Source organism: Cervus canadensis, chromosome 2 (genome assembly GCF_019320065.1).
Source record: "Cervus canadensis isolate Bull #8, Minnesota chromosome 2, ASM1932006v1, whole genome shotgun sequence".
Classification (NCBI taxonomy): domain Eukaryota; kingdom Metazoa; phylum Chordata; class Mammalia; order Artiodactyla; family Cervidae; genus Cervus; species Cervus canadensis.
Window position 1 is genome coordinate 58580340 of NC_057387.1, and position 19998 is coordinate 58600337.

Genomic DNA, 19998 nt, shown 5'->3' on the forward strand with positions numbered 1-19998 from the left:
GCCTTCTTTTTCCCCTGGAGCCGTGGAAAGTCATGCAGTGATTGCTTAGGCCTGAGTTACCTAACCAGTCCATTCCAGAGGAACTCAGTCCTAAATATTCATTGGAAAGACCGATGATGAAGCTGAAACTCCAATACTTCAGCCACCTGATGCAAAGAACTGACTCATCTGAAAAGACTCTGATGCTGGGAAAGATCAAAGGCAGGGGGAGAAGGGATGACAGAGGATGAGATGGTTGGATGGCATCACTGACTCAAAGGACATGAGTCTGAGTAAACTCTGGGAGTTGGTGATGGACAGGGAACCCTGGCATGCTGCAGTCCATGGGGTCGCAAAGAGTCAGACATGACTGAGCGACTGAACTGAACTGAGTTACCTGAATTAATCAGTGTCCATGAGTAGGAGGCTGCAATGGAGCATAGCCAATCCTTCTCAAAACCCATTGCTACTATGTAGGGTAAAAGAAGTTGAGCAAAAAATCAGCAATGTCTTCAGAAAACACAAACATGGATAAAGACAAACACATAGGTAGCATATGAATGGTCAGTTTTGAGGTAGTTGCAAGTTTTCTGACTGGAGTGATTTAATAAGGCATTGTATTGTGCACATGGTCATACGTGAAAGAAATTTACAAGGCTGAGATGTGTTCTTATATGAGACGATAGAAAGAACATTTCAGGAAGAAGGAAGAATACTGGGTCATTTTCTAATTTTATTGGCTAGTATCTAACATCTTTGTTTCAGCCTTCCTGATGCATCCAATTTTAAAGTTTGTGGGAGAAATTTATTGAGAAATGGTGGGTCTGTGACCATGTTTTCTTTTCTTTTACCATAAAAACCCTCAGGGTCTATGTGTTTGTCTGAGCAAGCTGTCAGCCAATTAGAGTTTACTGCTGGAGAAGAAGCTGAGAAAGTTAATCCTGCTCCTTCAAGGCATAGTTAGAAAGAAAATATGAATCTTAAGTAGTACACATTATTTCATCCACTGAGAACCGAGAGAAACTAGTTAGGCAGGAAGAAGAGAGGACTGTTTTAATGGGCTCATTTAAACAGGAAAACCACAGCATACCCAGAAGTCATTTCTTTCCCATGGCCTAGAATTGGGAAGGGGGAAAGCATTAATGAGTTGATACTGACATTTAAAACCCCCTTCTTCAGTATTTCACATATTAGAATTGCAATAATTTAAAGATAATTGTACTAGAAGTCAGGGGCTATGTATCCTTTTCCGATGTTAATGACCTTATACAAGTCCTTTACCCTTTCTGGTCCTCTGGGTCCTCCTATGTAAAAGAAAGGTAGTAATGACTACCATGCATTCCTTAAAGTGGTAATGACATACCTACTGAGAAATAAAATATCCTTGCATTTAGCCAGCATATAGTCTATTTAATCTCTTTCACTTCCAGGTCACTGTCTTTAGGATCAGAATGCCAAAACAAATCACTTGTGTCATGTTATATCACACACAATCCAGTGGACACACTATATCTACAGCATCCAAGAAAGTCTTATAAAAATATGTGTATTGAGTCCTTACTTATGGAATCTTCAGATTTAGTTGATCTAGGGTAACAGCAGAGAATGTGTTTTTTTTTTTTTCAATCTAGATGATTCTGATTTTCAGGTTTGGCAATTATTGAGGTAATCCAACCATATTATTCAGAGTATAAAACTGGACTCAAGTGAAGGAACTGAGTAAAGTCTGGCCAACAAGTCAATTGTTTAGAAACACTAATTTACAGAAAATTTTAAGACATTATATGGATGATAAAATATTTAAATATTAAAAATGAGAGAAATTATATGAAAATATTTTTGGAAGGAACCATTTTAGTAATAAAATTTTCTGGAGTGGGGAAAGAAAAAGACTAAAACCACCAAGTGTCGTTAGTAACTACATTGGACCTCCTCTGCTCTGGAGAAAAGTCTCTTTATTGCAAAAAAAATAATAATAATAATAATGAAAGAATTATGAGTCTGTAAGTTGAGCCAGGCTACCAGCAATTTTCTTTCTCTATACTCTGTACAGAACTTAGTTGCTCCTCTAAATAAATGGAAAACAAAGACTTCCAGAGAATTTGTTTTAATGGACATTTAGCATGCCCTCACATCTCCATCCAGCCCTGTAAAGTACTTCCCAAAAACTGTACAATTAATCTGGTGCAAATTTGAGACTATACTCAGTGCCTTTATTTCCAAGTTCAGACTCAGCTGAGCACCTCACACCATTCCACACACATCTATATTTAAAAATACTTTTGCAAAGTTAGTTTTAATTAATGAATAGCCAGTGGTTCATAGTAACAGATATTAACTCTTCTTCTATCAACTTTTAGTAAAGATGGCAACATGAGTTTGCATTTGCAGGGAAATATATGTACAGTTATAGCCCTGTATTCAGGCTGTATATCAGCCACTGGGAACTGGAGATTAAACACAGGGGAAGTCAACAAAGAAGGAAAATCAATCATAATGCCATATTCTGGGGAAAAATATTAATAGGCTATATCCTAAAATTTATATATGTCTGTATATATTCATGTATGTATATTTCTAGTCATATGACTACATAACTTCTATGCATGCCTTTCATTCTGTTCATGGGGTTCTCAAGGCAAGAATGCTGAAGTGGTTTGCCATTCCCTTCTCCAGTGGATAACGTTTTGTCAGAACTGTCCACTCTAACCTGTCCATCTTGGGTGGATATGGCATGGCCCTATATAGCATGGCTCATAGCTTCATTCAGTTAGACAAGGCTGTGGTCCATGTAATGCTTGGTTAGTTTTCTGTGATTGTGGTTTCATTCTGTCTTCCCTCTGATGGATGAGAATAAGAGCCTTGTGAAAGTTTCCTGATCAGAGGGATTGGCTGTGGGGTAAACTGGGTCTTACTTTGGTGGGCAGGACCGTGCTCAATAAATCTTTAACCCAATTTTCTGCTGATGGGTGGGACTATGTTCCCTCCCTGTAGTTTGGCCTGGAGGTCAAACTGTGGTAGGGGTAATGATGACCTCCTTCAAAAAGACTTATGCCAGCAGAGACATCACTTTGCCAACAATGTTCATATAGTCAAAGCTATGGTTTTTCCAGTAGTCATGTATGGATGTGAGAGTTGGACCATAACGAAGGTTGAGCAATGAAGAGTTGATGCTTTTGAACTCTAGTCCTGGAGAAGACTCTTGAGAGTCCCTTGGACTGCAAGGAGGTCAAACCATTCAATCCTAAAGGAAATCAGTTCTGAATATTCATTGGAAGGACTGATGCTCAAGCTGAAGCTCCAATACTTTGGCAACCTGGTGTGAAGAGCTGAATCATTAGAAAAGACTCTGATGCTGGGAAAGATTGAGAGCAGGAGAAGAAGGGGATGACAGAGGACAAGATGGTTGTATGGCATCACCAACTGAATGGACATAACTTTGAGAATGCTCCAGGAGCTGGTGAAGGACAGGGAAGCTTGGTGTGCTGCAATCCTTGGGGTCGCTAAGAGTCAGACATGACTGAGTGACTGAACAACAACGTATGTATGCTTAGTTACTCAGTCATGTCTGACTCTTTGAGATCCCATGAACTGTAGCCCACCAGTCTCCTCTGTCCATGGGATTCTCTAGGCAAGAATACTGGAGTGTGTTGCTGTGCCCTCCTCCAGGGGATCTTCCCAACCTAGAGATTGACCCTGCATCTCTTATGTCTCCTGCATTGGCAGGCAAGTTCTTTACCACTAGCGCCACCTGGGAAGCCCCTAATTACTGTACTTACTGTTAATACTAATTGCCTGATTTTTATAAAATGAGATGATCACAAGACAGGTGACATTATCACCTAAATCCTTAAAATTAATACAGACATATAATAATTTAAGGAATTTAATAAACAAAATTTAGGTTTACAAACCATCAGTCAAAGGATAATTATTTATATTTAGAAAAGGATTTTAGAAAGTAAAGCTTCTTTTTAAATATGAATTCTTGTATTGCATTTAACATCTGTATTTTGCTGAAAAATTAATAATTAGTCTAGAGGACACTAACCTAAAGCTAAAATATTTGAAGACATTGTGAATATAAGATCTACTCAAATTTGAAATGATGAAATCATGTGGTCATGTTGTTGATGTTCAGTTGCTAAGTTGTGTCCAACTCTTTGCAACCCCATGGACTGCAGTATGCCAGGCTTCCCTGTTCTACACTGTCTCCCAGAATTTGTTCAAACTCACATCCATTGAGTTGGTAATGTTATCTAATCATCTCATCCTCTGCCTCCCTCTTCTCCTTTTGCCTTCAATCTTTCCCAGCATCAGGGTGGTGACATGTGGTCATAGTTTTCAAAAAATTTTTCTGTATGTGGGGGTGCCTAATCTTCAGAGACTTTATACATGGGGAAAAATGTGTCCTGGGAAATAAATTCAGAGAATATTCCATACTTTTGAAGTATTGTACAACATTTTATCATGATTAAGTCTCTGAAAATTCCTGCTGCAAATAAGCTGTTTAATTTTTCTCTACCATTTTTCCCCAAGTTTATGTGACCACAGAACAATTTAACACAAGATTTATTAAACATCCCCTGATATTTCTATTCAGACAATTGTAGATTCAAATAAAATAGAAAACAGATTTTACACCATTTATGACAATAACATATGGCTTTTTAACTAGATTTGTGAGCTTCTTAAGGGCTGGGTCTATACACTTTATATATATATATATATATATATATATATATATATATATACATATGATCCTCTGCAAGACCTAAAGCAGTGTGAGACCTATAATAGGTATCTAATTACTAATTTCTAAATAAACCATTAGCAATCAGTCTTTGTCATATACTTGATATGCAGGAGAGAAAGGAATGATTTTTTTTTTGTCCTTTTAGAAACAAAGTTATTTTTGTCTTAAGAAATATTAAAATCAGCCTTCATGCTCACTGCTATTTTCATTTGTAGCCTGCTTCCTTAGTAGTTCAACTGGTAATCAATCGGCCGGCAATGCAGGAGACCCCAGTTCGATTCCTGGGTCAGGAAGATCCCCTGGAGAAGGCAATGGCGACTCATTCCAGTATTCATGGACTTCCCTGGTGGCTCAGATGGTAAAGAATCTGCCTGTAATGTGGGGGGTGGGGGTTGGGTTTAATCCTTGGACAGAAGGAAGTTGAGAGAGGGTATTCAATCCTTTTCTTTCCTTCTTTTTGGGTAACTGTGGTTTGACTGGGACATTTTAAGGCCACTTGACCTACCTGGTGGCACTCTCTTGGGTTGCAGAAACTGTTCTCTCCCCTTTGTCCTTTCAGATCCCAAACTAATATCAGCCGCAATAAACAGCACCATTTCTTGTTACTTTTCCTAAACCTGCCTCCAGCTTTGTAAACAGACCTCTATTAAATTATCTCCAGTTACCCAGTTTGTGCCTATGCCATCTCTATCTTGCCAGGGGCCTAATTGATAAATTGAGTATGTGGTGACTTTGTACAACTAATGAATTACTTCTGAACACTGTTTCTTTATCTGTGAAATGGGGATAATAACATCTATACTTTCTACCTCATACACCTTGGGGAAATTTTAATGAGTCAATGTTATTTTTTATTTCCTGTCCCATCTTTTTAATTGTAGGTAACCAGGATATCGGGCTTCCCAGGTGGCTCAGTGGTAAAGAATCTCCCTGCCAAACAGGAGACCTGGGTTCAATCCCTGAGTTGGGATGATCCCCTGGAGAAGGGACCAGCTACCCACTCCAGTATTCTGGCCTGGAGAATTCCATGGACTATATAGTCCACAGGGTCACAATGAGTTGGACATGACTGAGAGACTTTCACTTTCAACCAGGATGCACTGTGTTCAAACTTATGTCTTACTCTTGCTTCAGATAAGAGATATTCTCCTGTGAAACAGAGTTCCCAAACAGACCCAGAGGTGTGTGATGGTCAAAAACTAAGCAATGTTCCTCTAACAGTCACCTTGTATGCATGTGTAGAGAGCTTGTTGCAGTAACTTTGAAGACCAGGGAGATCTAGACAAAAGAGGTGCCAAGACTAGAGGCTTCTCACTGAGTAACAGTGATATGGAAAACCTGAAAACCTTTCTTTTTTAACTAACTTACAAGGCTCATCCTTTAAGGTATTTGGGAGTGGAACTACTGGAATAAGATAATGTACTATTGCAGTAGGCAATTACTACCTCTCTAAGTATACAGTGTGGGTCATGAGCTGCCTGATAGGAAGCTGATGGCTAAAAGTTGATTTGAAATAATAGTAAAGACAACCATTAACAGTCAATAAATAGTTGTTGAATTTTTCATATAGCAGCCTTGTGCTAGACACGTCTAACTATAATATTTGCTTATTTGGGATTCCTAGGTGGTTCAGTGGTAAAGAATTTGCATGCCAATACAGTCTCATACAGGAGATGTGTGTTTGATCTCTGGGTTGGGAAGATTCCTCTGGAGGAGGAAATATCAACCCAGTCCAGTAATCTTGCTTGGAAAATTCTATGGACAGAGGAGCCAGGCCTTGCCAGTCTAATATTTTTGCCTGCCTCAGTCCATGGGGTCACAAAGAGACATGATTAAGCTACTGAGCATGATATAAAACTCAAAATCAGGAGAAAACTATTAGACAAAAAGTTCTCCTGAAACACTTGTCTATGTTGTTCATTTCTTTGCATCAAAGCAAGCAATCAAGTGAAAAGAGCTTTCATATCCTTTCCTTAGAATAATAGAGATAGCATTTGTGATTTAATTTCCAAAACCCTTCTTTCTGATAAGTAACATTCTCATATTGTAATATTAAATCAAAGATTAGAAAAAAGCTGATTGATTTCATCTTCTTCTACATGCCATGCAGTTTTATATGTCATTCTCTAAGTTTTATACAGAGTCAGAGAAGATGCTAATTATACAGAGAGATGTATCCTTGGTTGAAGGTAGATCAGTAACAGTAGTCTTTGATAGAACCATTAAACAAGACTCCTTCAAGTTTTTGTTTAATTGATTTCAATAAGACCAAATATTAATCAAGTCAATAAGTAAGAGAAACCCTGGGAGGTAAATAATTAACAATACATGAGATCTATCTATATATAATAAAATTGAACTGCTATGACTCACATAGAATAAGCACCGTACATCATACACACACATACAAACCAATAAGCCAGTATAAAACATAGTGACTGTGTTCAGCTATTTTGTTTAAGATTGTAAGAATTTACTCAGTTTTTACTATTATTCTTCCAAGTTTATTTCATCACTCGTTTTCATGTTTTATTGAGTGGAGCAGGAAAGCCATAAATAACACATTATTATTTATGGCAGATCTGTTGTGTGTGGCTCAATAAACTGGACCAAAATTTCTTAGGCAGGACCCTAAACTCAGTGACATTAGATGATTTATTGAGATCCTCAAACACGAACTTGAAATAGTATATAAAAAGTCTGTGGTCAATAGCCATATTAATCATAAAAGTGTTGACTTGCTGCAAGTATTAAATAAATTTAACTTTTATAGGATGTCTCACACAGTAATATCTTTCAGGGATAAAGCACATTCCTTGTTGCCTTACCTTTGACGTGAGCCAAGAAACATGGCATAGACCAACATGAACTCAAAACTCAACTAAAATTAAACAACTTATTGTGCATCTAACTAAACGTTATGTAATATACATGCTAAGGAGACAGGGTGTTTGTGTTTTAAGGACTTTCATCTGCAGAGTTGTAAGCACTGAATTTCCCTCTCGTAGAAAAGAATTGGTTTCTTTAACAAGGTTAAGATTTTTCTAAGCACGTTGTGAACAAGATTTCTGAATGATCTTTCATCCCTTTTGCATGCACAGAATAAAATGCAAAATTTAAATTTTCCAGCCATTACTACATAGACTCTAAACTCCTACACATTTTTTCCTATTCTCTAGCAGAGACATGTATTTTGCTTTTTTATCCTGAACTTTCTCAATTCTCTCTCATAACTTATAAAGTAGAAAGGCAATAGAAATGCATAGAATGTGCTTTGGGGCTTATCAGAAGAACTATCTATATAAAGCAAAATAATCATGGTTAATAAAATCAACCATAAATACTGTTGTATCAAATATGAGACATCCTTTTTCTCTCCACAAAGTCCAGTAACCCCACTATATATATATTGATATATATATAAGAGGTGATTAGAAAGAAACAAGAGGAGCAAGAACTTTACTTGGCCAATGACTGTGGCAAAATTTCCTAAGTGTGAGATCACGTGTTTCGTAATCCTTGAAATGGGGCATGTTAGTATTTGCCTTGTTCACCTCACAATGTTGTAGTAAAACTCTAAAGAGATTGTTTTTGTGATAAAAGTGTTCTGAATGCTGTGGAGTGCTTTAAAAAATGTCTCTTGCTTTTCATCTCAAAAGTCCAAAGTGACAGCTGGAGAGCAGGTAATGACCACAACTGGATAAAAGATAGAGATTAAGTAGAAGCATGCTAGAAGGATGCCCCTTTGGTCACCCACTCTACACTTGCATTCTTATCTTGGTTCAAGAAGGATAAAAACAAACTGATTGGTCTGATTCCAGAACATGCATAGCCATAGTTAATCATGAGATAGTTCATAATTCATTGAAATGCCACACAAAAATATGGCATGCTTTTCTGTCTCCTCACTTTGTAAAGTCTAAAGCATAAGACAGTAGTACTGGCCATCCTGTTCCTTTCTCTCTTGCATCTTAAATATTGATTCTTTCTACTTTTTCATCCCCTGACATTCTACAATAACCTGAATACAAAAATACTATAGAATTTAGGTTAGAATTCAATAAAGGGTCCTAAGGATTACAGGGTAAAACTTCTCATTGAGGTTTGGACACACGTCTAGACGACAGTAATGTGATTGTGTTTTTTGTGCCATTGTTACTTTCACAAATTCTAGTCTTGAGTGCATTGTGAGAAGAAATGGTTATGGTCTGGAGTGGGATTCAGGTAGTATTCTTTCCCTAGTCATATTATCAAAACGTTGCTTTGACTTACGGCACATACCATTAAAATTCCCTGTTCCATTTTTCCATTCACTCAGTCAAAAAATAAAATAAAATGTATTGTTCTAGACATAGGAGATACAGATGTTTTCAAGGCAGTCGAGGATCTTGCTTTTATGAAATATGTATTCTATGGGAGAGAAGTGCCGTAGTATTTTACATATATATGCTTCTTCAGAGAGGGAGTGGGGAGAGGAGGAGATGGAGAGAAAAGAAGAGAGAGAGGCTATGTGATTACTTCGTACTGGTTGAGTGGTGGTGGTGGTGGTTTGGTCGCTAAGTCGTGTCCAACTCTTGGGATCCTGTGGACTGTAGCCTGTCAGGCTCCTCTGTCCATGGGATTCTCCAGGCAAGAATACTGGAGTGGGTTGCCATTTCAAACTCTTTCTAAGGGGGTCACATAAAGGTCAAAGAAGGGACATCGAAAAAGAGAAGACCCAGAAGGCCAGTCAGTGGAGCCAATAAAGGCAACTAAGAAGGATCAGTTAGTGAGCTGGAGAAAAACCACAAAGGATGGCACCCCTGTGTTTCAGAGCCCTTCTACTTAGGTAAATGAAGATTTATTCTTGTCATCAAACAATGGCAGCAGTTGATGAGTTTTAAGAGAAGGAGTTTCAGAAATTTTATGTCATACCAAAACTATTTATGAAAGAATCTTATTTCATAGCTCTTGTTCCTTTGCTATGCTAGTAAAGCAGCATGTCATCTTAAGAAGTTGTGACTGCTCATGTTATAAGAATCAATGCAAAATTTCATGCAGAATTGGAGGGTTTTGAACTTGAATTCTTTACTCACATTCCCCAACAGGAAGTGCATCTCACCTGGGACTATCAGTATGGCTTGAAATGCTGCGAATTCAAGTGTTTAATGATCAGGTTAGTAATGGCTTTAAAAATCATATTGTGGTATCTCAATCTATATCACTTCTAATAAAGGTAATGGACATTTCAAAAGCAAGCTCAGATTTATTTTTGATGCAGCAGAATGTCTGCAGGCCATAATGTGGTTCTATGAAAGAAGACCAATTTATGTAGGAAATTTTGGAGCAATGAGACATGAGGCTAAGGAGTATTGATTTGGAATTTCTGTATTATTTAGAGGTCAAATGGAAACCAGGTGGCCAAAAGAATTACGAAATATTTGCTTTACAATTTGGCAGCTGTGAGAGAAACAGTGTGTATGTATAACCAACATCCCAGCCATCTTTATCCAGGGTATATATCCCAGAGAATTTCTTATGCTGATCCCTAAGGGAACATGTGTGAGATTGTTCATCATGGTAGTTTTTACAGAAGAGAAGACTTTGAGGTAGCCAAGAAAATGAGACTGGATATAAGGTTGGATAACCAAAATATGATAGATACATACTATATGATGTCACAGTTGACAATATATACATAAATATTCATGTAGCAAAGTGCACAGAACTTACAAATATAGTATGAAGGGAAAAACAGGAGAAATATAATGAAATTCATAGCACATTTGTATTTAAATATACCCTAATACCACTACAAATTTTATAAGGATACAATCATATCAAAAGGCTGAAATCCAATACATCAGTGCAGGTGCCTATAGGTAAGGAGGAAGATGAATGTAGGAAAGGAAGATGAGGGAGAAAAACTAAAACTGAATTTTAAAAAAGGGCTTATGTTGATAACATGAAGCAAAGAGTGTAACTCGCTTCTCTACTATTGAAGCCAAAAAAAATTGTAAAAACAACAAAATACTCCTTTTACTCACTTATTCAAATTTCTCTCAAAAGCAAGCAAACCCAAATCCTATTGAGCAAAATGATGGGAAATAAGCTCTTATTCATCTTAGGATAGATAATACAGCAAGATATAGACCAGAGTGTTTGCCCTCCCTAATATTCCAACCACATGAGACTAGAACAGTCATGAACTTAGTGGGGGCTGGATATTTGGTAAAAGCAAAGCAACAAGAAAATAGTGCTGAAGGAGTGAGTAGGTGAGTGGTAACATTTGGTTAGTGACCCTCAATTTAGACAGAGTAACTCATATCCACACATTAGAGTTGAGAATATTATAAGGAAAACGGGAGAATATCAAAACCATGCCACGTGAAACATAAAGCAAAGAAAAAAATGTGCTTCTCCCTCTTCCCCTCCCTGTTAGCTCTTACAATGCCCACAGATGTTTTCCTTCTGACTCTCATCTTTGCTTCCTTCTGTGACCCTTTCCCCTCATACTGATTTTGTTTTTAACTTTCCTTGACTCTCAGTCCTGGCCTCCTGACTTCCCTGTAACTAACACCACATCCCTGTCGGCCTGGCATTCACTTGAAGATTATTGCTTTGCACGGGCATCTGAGAACTTCCTCCTCTCCTGACCCTGACAGCCACCACTCAGTGTTGTATATTTGGAAAAGAAGGAAGGGCAGAGGCCCCCACACAGAAACATCTGTGTCAGTACCCATTTTCTCAGATCTACTTGGACTATTTTTCTTCATACTATGCTGGCTATTAGAGGGGGTCTAATGTTGCTTTTAATGAAAGCCACCTTTAGATTTAGGGAAAATCACATTCATATTTATATAAAGCCTTCTTATGTGAGATCTGAATGTTTATGCCCAGGTTTCCAGGAAGTCATAGGGCAAGGTGAAGACAAAAACCTACGTAGATTGGTACTTAAGGCAGTAAGCTAATATGGATCCTTTTATAATTTAGCACTGGAGAGCCCTCCTTATATGACCAAGGGGGAAATTTTCTTAGGATTGAATATCTGTTTCCTGTTCTGATAATTGGCACCTGTTCCAAATTTGGATGAGAATGCCACGTGCAGGATCAGCATCTGGTGTCCCAAGCCAAAGTGAGCTTAGAAGACTCCATATGTGATCAGAAATGGAGAAACTTTCTAGCTGAAGTTTTCATTAGGCAAATGAAAGCTTTAGGGTTTCATTTCACTTCAAAGACAAGATCCTCTGAGCGGTATATCCTGTTGCACTGGTAGTGATGATATTATATTAATAGCTATGAGGTACCAGAGCTGAAGAGTGGAATAGAAGGCATCTACTTCCTAGCCATAAAACATGAGTAGTTAGGCAGTGCCAGTGGTTTTTTTGTGAAATTGAAGAGATGATTAAAATTTCCTCAAGTCCGTGGAAAGTTTCCTCTCAAATATATTTGCCACTTTGTGATGGAATGACTCTTGCAAATATTTCAGTAACCAAAACTATCTCAGCTACGTTGTATAAGCAGGAGTTACAGTCAACTCAACTGTTATGAACAGTTACTGTAAAATAACTCTTTGGCCTTTCATTTTACTTGAACTTCCAATTAATTACTGCCATGTCTGTTTGTTAAAACAGATTGATATAACAAAGGAACCTCACATTTATTAAGTATTTACTCTGTGCCAGATATGTTAGATAATTAGCAAGCCTGTGATTTGCCATTTCTCTATTTGCTCTCAGATCCTTTTTCTGCCTTTCTGCTGCTGTGTTCTGTTTCACATGGAATGACATTTACAAGGCTTTCTTTTCCTCTGGTTTCCATGTAGGTTTGGTCAGTGGGGCTTCGCTGGTAGCTCAGATGGTAAAAAATTATGTCTATGATGCAGGAAACCTGGGTTCAATACCTGGGTTGGGAAGATCCCCTGGAGGAGGGCATGGCAACCCACTCCAGTATTCTTGCCTGGAGAATTCCATGGAATGAGGAGCCTGGTGGGCTACACAATCCATGGGGTCACAAAGAGTTGGACATGACTGAGTAACTAACACTTTCACTTCCACTTGGTCAATAGGAGTCATTACTAAAAGCCTGGTATCCTTTTCTTGGCTTCTCTGTGTCTGAGCCTCCGGTGCTATTACAGTTTCATGAGACAGCCTCTCTCTCAGAGTCCTGCTTGGTTTCACCTTTTACTAAGTTACTGGAGCTTACTGACCCTAAACTCCAGCAAAGCCACTTGATCCTTTTATTCTTTCAGGAATAACAGTAGTTTTGGCTGCCTCCTAAGTCTAAATTCTAAATTGCATCACCATTTCTTTATTAGCCTCTCACCTATAGCAGCACCTGTGTAACCAATTTCCTGTTTCAATTTCTGTTTGAAATATCCCAGGCAGCTTCTGTTTTCCTGATTGGATGTCAGCTGATAAAATAAACTTGTACTATTTTGATTAATCCAAATACAAAATTGTCAGGAGAGTCTCATAATCCCACAGAATAATAACACAGGTTTGTAAAGACTTTATAAAGTAAAAAAAAGTGAGTGAGTATGTGTATGCCTTTGTGTACATGTTCTTGCATATGTGTGTGGCTTAAAGTCAAAACTATAATCAAGGACTGAAATGGGAGCAGGTTTGATCCTAGTCTTCCACCAACATTTTTTTTTTTTTTTATTTTGAAGTACTTTCACCATGCATTAGCAAATTGTTATTTCCTTTTTCTTTATTACTATTGTTATTTTACCTCAACTATACCACGACCTGCAAAGAGTAGTTAGAAAGAGTGCTTTCAATATGATATGGCCCAAGTAGAAACATTTCATCATACAATTGCCTGCCCCTCCACAAAGAAAAACAATTAAACAGGATGTATTGAATTGAATTACTTTTGTTTTCCCTTTTTTGGCCCATATTTGTTGAACTAAAAAGAAAAGCAACCCACTGAAATGTTGTGGAGTAATTAGCCTCCAACTAATAAAAAAATTAAAAAAAAATAAATAAATAAACCTAAAAAGAGATTTTTGATAAATCTTATGATATATATTTATATAGGTATGTACATTTATACATATATTTCTGTGCTTTCTTTACACATATATGAAGCAAGTTTTTGTCTGTTTTAACTATGAGATAACTTTCCAGAGATTTTTCTGTTGTTACATAAAGTTAATTTTTAAAGAATCAAATTCAGAAATGAATAACACCTCAAAAGAGATCTGGCAGAAAAGGAAGTTATATGGTCAGGACAGGAGCAAACAGAGGGAAAAAGGTTTCTAGGCCCTCCCTATCTTCCTGGGAGACACAGATAAAGGAGGAGTAGTCTATGATCCAGTGGGATGGACACTGAGTTGGATTCTTTAGGTGATTAAATGACACAAAGTACAAAAAAGTAAGATATTGGCTGAGAATCAAGATAGATTGTAAAAGACTGTGCACAGAAAAGGAGAGTCTACTAGCAAAGATGCTGGACATTTTTTTTTCCCCCCGCTCTTCTCTTGAAAATGAGCCATAGAAAAATGGGAATAGAAGTACTTTTATCTAAAAAGAAAGAAATGAATTCATGTAATTTCTGGGTCATCAGAATTTCTCAGTGACCAGTCCTAACGCCACCCTTACAGAGAAAAAAAAAAGGGGAGGGGGGGCTGATTTTGAATGTGTCTTTTTATCTGGTGGAGATTGAAATACCCTCAGCTGGGACTGGGAGAGACAAGGGGATACTCCCCCGCCTCCGCCAAGTGCAGCTTCAACTTGGGAGTGGTCTGGGAGCTTGGAGGGGTTTGCTCTCCCCTTCAGTAGTCCTGTGCCTTAGGACTGCAAGATGTTAGCACAAGTTCTGAAGGTACAGGAGAAAGTCAGCCAACCTCCTGGGGCCTGGTTTTCCTCACCTGTAATACAAATGAAGGAAGCCCTCGCTTACACTACAGATCTCAAAGACTCTTCCAGCTGTTTTAGCATATCGGAAACATCTTTTATAAATCCCAAAGGCCTAAGTTTAAAATAGTAATTCTGACCCCAGATTCCTTTCTGTCGGTGTCAAACTCAGCACTTTTATGAACAACTCCAGAAAATCTCCTCAGTAGGCTGAACGCCATGTGTCCAAGAGGTTAAATGGGAAACAGAGTGTGAATTACTTAGAGGGCTATTTTATAAACAAACACCAACTAGGATTGAACTCTGTACTGATTTGGAGGTGACTTAAGTCTAATTTCCTGCTCCTTCCCATTCTTTCCTTCAGGACCAAAAGCATTAAGTGCTGCAAAGAGAGCCCCTGTGGAGCGCCCCCTCCGCTCCTCAAGATCCTGACAGGAAGGGGCTGCCTTTTGTCACAGTTTGACTGACTGGTGTGAGTGACACTGAAATGCTCCATCTTGCTCAGCCTGAAACACAGGGGCACTAATCCTAAAGGACTAACAAAACAAAAGTTTTTTTAAAAAAGGAAATGGCTTGGAGAGAAACTGGTCAAAACCTCCTTCAAAGAAGGAATGAAGAGCATCTTCTTTCTGAATGGCAGCTAGGAAGAGGCCTATCAATCAATCTGGCAGTCTTCACACACCTGCATACTATTCCTACCAATGAGACTTTACAAACCTATTATGATGCAAAGTTGTGACTCAGAATCACATCTCCATAAAGCTTTTCTGCTCCTCAGAAGCCCAGGTCAATTGAGGGCAAGCAAGTGCACAAACCGGCAGGCTTTAAGGAGAACCTTAGGGCTCAGAGCAAGATCTTTCCTTTTTCTGCTTTTATGTAGCAGATTGCCTTCTGCAGCCTTGGCTGTGATCTCAGCTCCTCTCACTCTCCGTCTTGGCTATCTGCCTGGTCTCCTGCTGTCCTCATCTGTAGGAGCCACACAGCTCTGCAAGAGACTGTTCCTAGTATACCCATCACAGCCCTGGAAGAAAAAGAATACTGAGACACTTGCCTGTAAAGCAAAAGAAGCTCCCATTGGAATGAGGAATTCATTCTTTTAAGAACTGATTTACAAAAGGAAACCTCCCCAAACTAAAAGCCTAGATGAAAAAGCACGTCTTAAAAGGAACAGTTCTGTTTTTTTTTTTTTTTTTAAACTAAAGTGAAACACATGTAAGAAGAATGAAAAAAATGCCCTCTCACCAGCTGCTGATTGGTTTTTCAGTTTGGTTCAGTGTTTAGAAATTCGGAATAATTCTTTGTTAGATATTATATACTGATGTCTTCCAACTAAGATGAAAATATTTAACTATGCAGTGCTCTGTGTGATTGCTATTATTTATTCTGGAATTACTGTTTTATTTGATAATCATATAACAGGATAAGATATATGAAGACAGAGGTCCTGATGTGTAAATAGGCAGATCCTTCTGGTAATTATACTGTTTATCAGAGACCTGCTGTTTTATTGATGTTTATTCTTTGTAATAGGGTCAATATTTCTTGTTCTGTGTTTAGAAATGAAAGCATCAAAATGCCTCTCACCTGTGACACTATTTTGACGCGGGTTATGTTTACTGCTAATTGAATTATGAAACTTGAACATTTTTGGAAAAACACATGCTCTACAATACATAATATGAGTCTTAAGGAGAAGATTAAATGCTTGGTCACTTTCCATAAGAGCCTTATCAATTATACCTTTAATTATTGTTATATATCAAAATATGCTATTTAAGTGAGTGTTAATTAAAGGGTGAGGCTTTTAATGAAAAGTAGATTCTTCAAGTTTATACAATGTTAACACTGTGATGATTGCCTCTTGAACATATACATTAAATGTCTTGTATAAATACATGAAAATTGGAGTTCAGATCTTAATAGAATAGGCTTATTTTTATCCTCTGGGAAATAAGGAAGGATAGATATTGCTGAGTTCATAGTAGGTACTTAATAAATATCTGTTGATTGGTTAAGTATTGACAGAAGAAAGCAAGGAAATGATTTAAACTTTGTTATGTCATAACTGTGACTTGAATAATAATCCTTGGATTGAGTACTATTGTCACCTATTGCACAGTTTGAAATACAGGTAATATAAGGCAATTTTTACCTGTCTTTGGTAAGTTTCTCCTTGAAACTGATTTTCCTTGGCTTTAATTTTTTAGGGAAAAAAATAAAGTATAATTTACCTCTAGGGAGCAGAGAGACTTCCATTATCTCACGACAAGATGGTCAATAGTACTGTAAGTTCTTAGTGCATAAATCATATTCTGAAGGCACTTCAGAAATGCAGAAGGCATTTTAGCCTGTCTCCAGGACTTTCATTTCTATGTGATTAGAATCAGAAGCAGAGACAAAAAAAGAAATATTTCCAAAAGTTCTTTTGAATTAAAAATTTTGTTTGAATTCTAGTCTCTTTTAAACTCTTATGAAACTTGACTGTTTTTAAGCATAAATGTGTGAAATACAACTATTGCTATGTAGTACCATTTTTATACTCTCAAGTGTTTGGTTAAAAGTTAAAGTCAACACAGTACAGTGGAGTCAAGAGACCTCCATTTTAGTTTCAACTCTGCCCCAACTATGCATCCTGAGCAAATTATTTACTCTATCTTCACTTGTGAAATTAAATCAGATTAGACAACCTCCACTGAATCTCTTGTTCAACATTTCAGAGGTTGTATGATGTCCCCCTTAATAATAATTCATGTATTTTTTGTAAATTGAGAGCTCCTTATGTGCCAGTTACCATGCTAAGTGTTTTACTTTCATTTTCTTATTAAATTCATGATTACGAATGCCATTCTCTGTGTCAAGTCGAGGTTTAGAGATGCTAAGTGACCCCCTCAGTGTCTCACAGCTAATCAGCCCATGTACTCTGATTTCAGTATCTCACCAAAATTGTCTGAAACTGAAGACCGTATAATGTAAAAACATTAAAACTCAGGGTGTTGCAGGTTGAGTTCCCTGGGAGTCATTGTTCAAGATGGAGATTAACAAGCAGAAGGCCTGTTAGGGACTGCCTTGCAGAAGGCAAGGAAGGAGAGCAAGACTGAAAAGAAGGAGAAGTAAACTACAATGCAGTCTCAAAACTTGTCTCAGTCCTTCTTCTGGAAGTTCCAAAGATGTGATGGTCATTCAGTGCTGTCTGAGGTTCAAGCAAGAGGGTGGGGTCTTTGCATAGACACATCAGTCAATCAATCACTGGATACAAGAAACTCAGGGAGGGGGTTATGACCTTCGTCAATGCAGATCCCTGCAGCCTAGACAGTCCCTGTAAGAGACTGTCACCTGAGGGCTTTCATTGGCAGCCCTCTCAGTAGCTGAGGGAATAAGTCTTTATTCCTGAGAGGGAACTATGTGACTCGTCACAGCATCCAAGAGGAAAGGAAGTGAAAATATAAGAAAACTGGGTTGAAGTGAAGTGAAGTGAAAGTCGCTCAGTTGTGCCCAACTCTTTGCGACCACATGGACTATACAGTCCATAGAATTCGCCAGGCCAGAATACTAGAGTGGGTAAACTTTCCCTTCTCCAGGGGATCTTCCCAACCCACGGATCAACCCAGGTCTCCCACATTGCAGGGTGGATTCTTCTTTTTTTTTTTTAATTATATTTTTATTGAAAGATAATTGCTTTACAGAATTTTGTTGTTTTCTGTCAAACCTCAACATGAATCAGCCATAGGTATACACATATCCCCTCCCTTTTGAACCCCCCTCCCGTCTCTCTCCCCATCCCACCCCTCTAGTTTGATACAGAGCCGCTTTTTGAGTTTCCTGAGGCACACAGCAAATTCCCCTTGGCTATATGTTTTACATATGGTAATGTAAGTTTCCATGTTACTCTTTCCATACATCTCACCCTCTCCAACTCTGTCCCCATGTCCATAAGTCTATTCTCCAAGTCTGTTTCTCCATTGCTGCACTATAAATTAATTCTTCAGTACCATTTTTCTAGACTCCATATATGTGTGCTTCAGACTATGATATTTATCTTTCTCTTTCCGACACACTTCACGCTGTATAATAGGTTCTAGGTTCATCCTCCTCATAAGAACTGACTCAGATATGTTCCTTTTTATGGCCGAGTAACTTTCCATTGTGTATATGTACAACTTCTTTATCCATTCATCTGTTGATGGAATCTAGGTTGCTTCTATGTTCTAGCTATTGTAAACAGTGCTTCAGTGAACAATGGGATACATGTGTCTTTTTCAATTTTGTTTTCCTCAGGGTATATGCATAGGAATGGGATTGCTGAGTCACATGGTGGTTTTATTCCTAGTTTTTTAAGTAATCTCCATACCATCTTCCATAGTGGCTGTATCAATTTACACTTCCACCAACAGTGCAAGAGTGTTTCCTTTTTTCCACACCTTCTCCGGAATTAACTGTTTGTAGACTTTTTGATGATGGCCATTCGAAGAGTTCCAGAAAAACATCTATTTCTGCTTTATTGACTATGCCAAAGCCTTCGACTGTGTGGATCAAAAAAAACTGGAAAATTCTGAAAGAGATGGGCATACCAGACCACCTGACCTGTCTCTTGAGAAACCTGTATGCAGGTCAGTAAGCAACAGTTAAAACTGGACATGGAACAACAGACTGGTTCCAAATAGGAAAAGATGTACGTCAAGGCTGTATATTATCACCCTGTTTATTTAACTTATATGCAGAGTACATCATGAGAAATGCTGGGCTGGAAGAAGCACAAGCTGGAATCAAGAATGCCAGGAGAAATATCAATAACCTTAGATATGCAGATGATACCACCCTTATGGCAGAAAGTGAAGAAGAACTAAAGAGCCTCTTGATGAAAGTGAAAGAGGAGACTGAAAAAGTTTGCTTAAAGCTTAACATTCAGAAAACAAAGATCATGGCATCCAGTCCCATCACTTCATGGCAGATAGATGGGCAAACAGTAGAAATAGTGGTTGACTTTAATTTTCTGGGCTCCAAACTCACTGGAGATGGTGATTTCTGCCATGAAATTAAAAGACACTTACTCCTTGGAAGGAAAATTATATCAACCTAGATAGCATATTAAAAAGCAGAGACATTACTTTGCCAACAAAGGTCCATCTAGTCAAGGCTATGGTTTTTCCAGTGATCATGTATGGATGTGAGAGTTGGACTATAAAGAAAGCTGAGCACTGAAGAATTGATGCTTTTGAACTGTGGTGTTGGAGAAGACTCTTGAGAGTCCCTTGGACTGCAAGGAGATCCAACCAGTCCATCCTAAAGGAGATCAGTCCTGGGTGTTCATTGGAAGGACTGATGTGAAGCTGAAACTCCAATACTTTAGCCACCTCATGCAAAGAGTTGACTCATTGGAAAAGACCCTGATGCTGGGAGGGATTGGGGCAGGAGGAGAAGGGGACG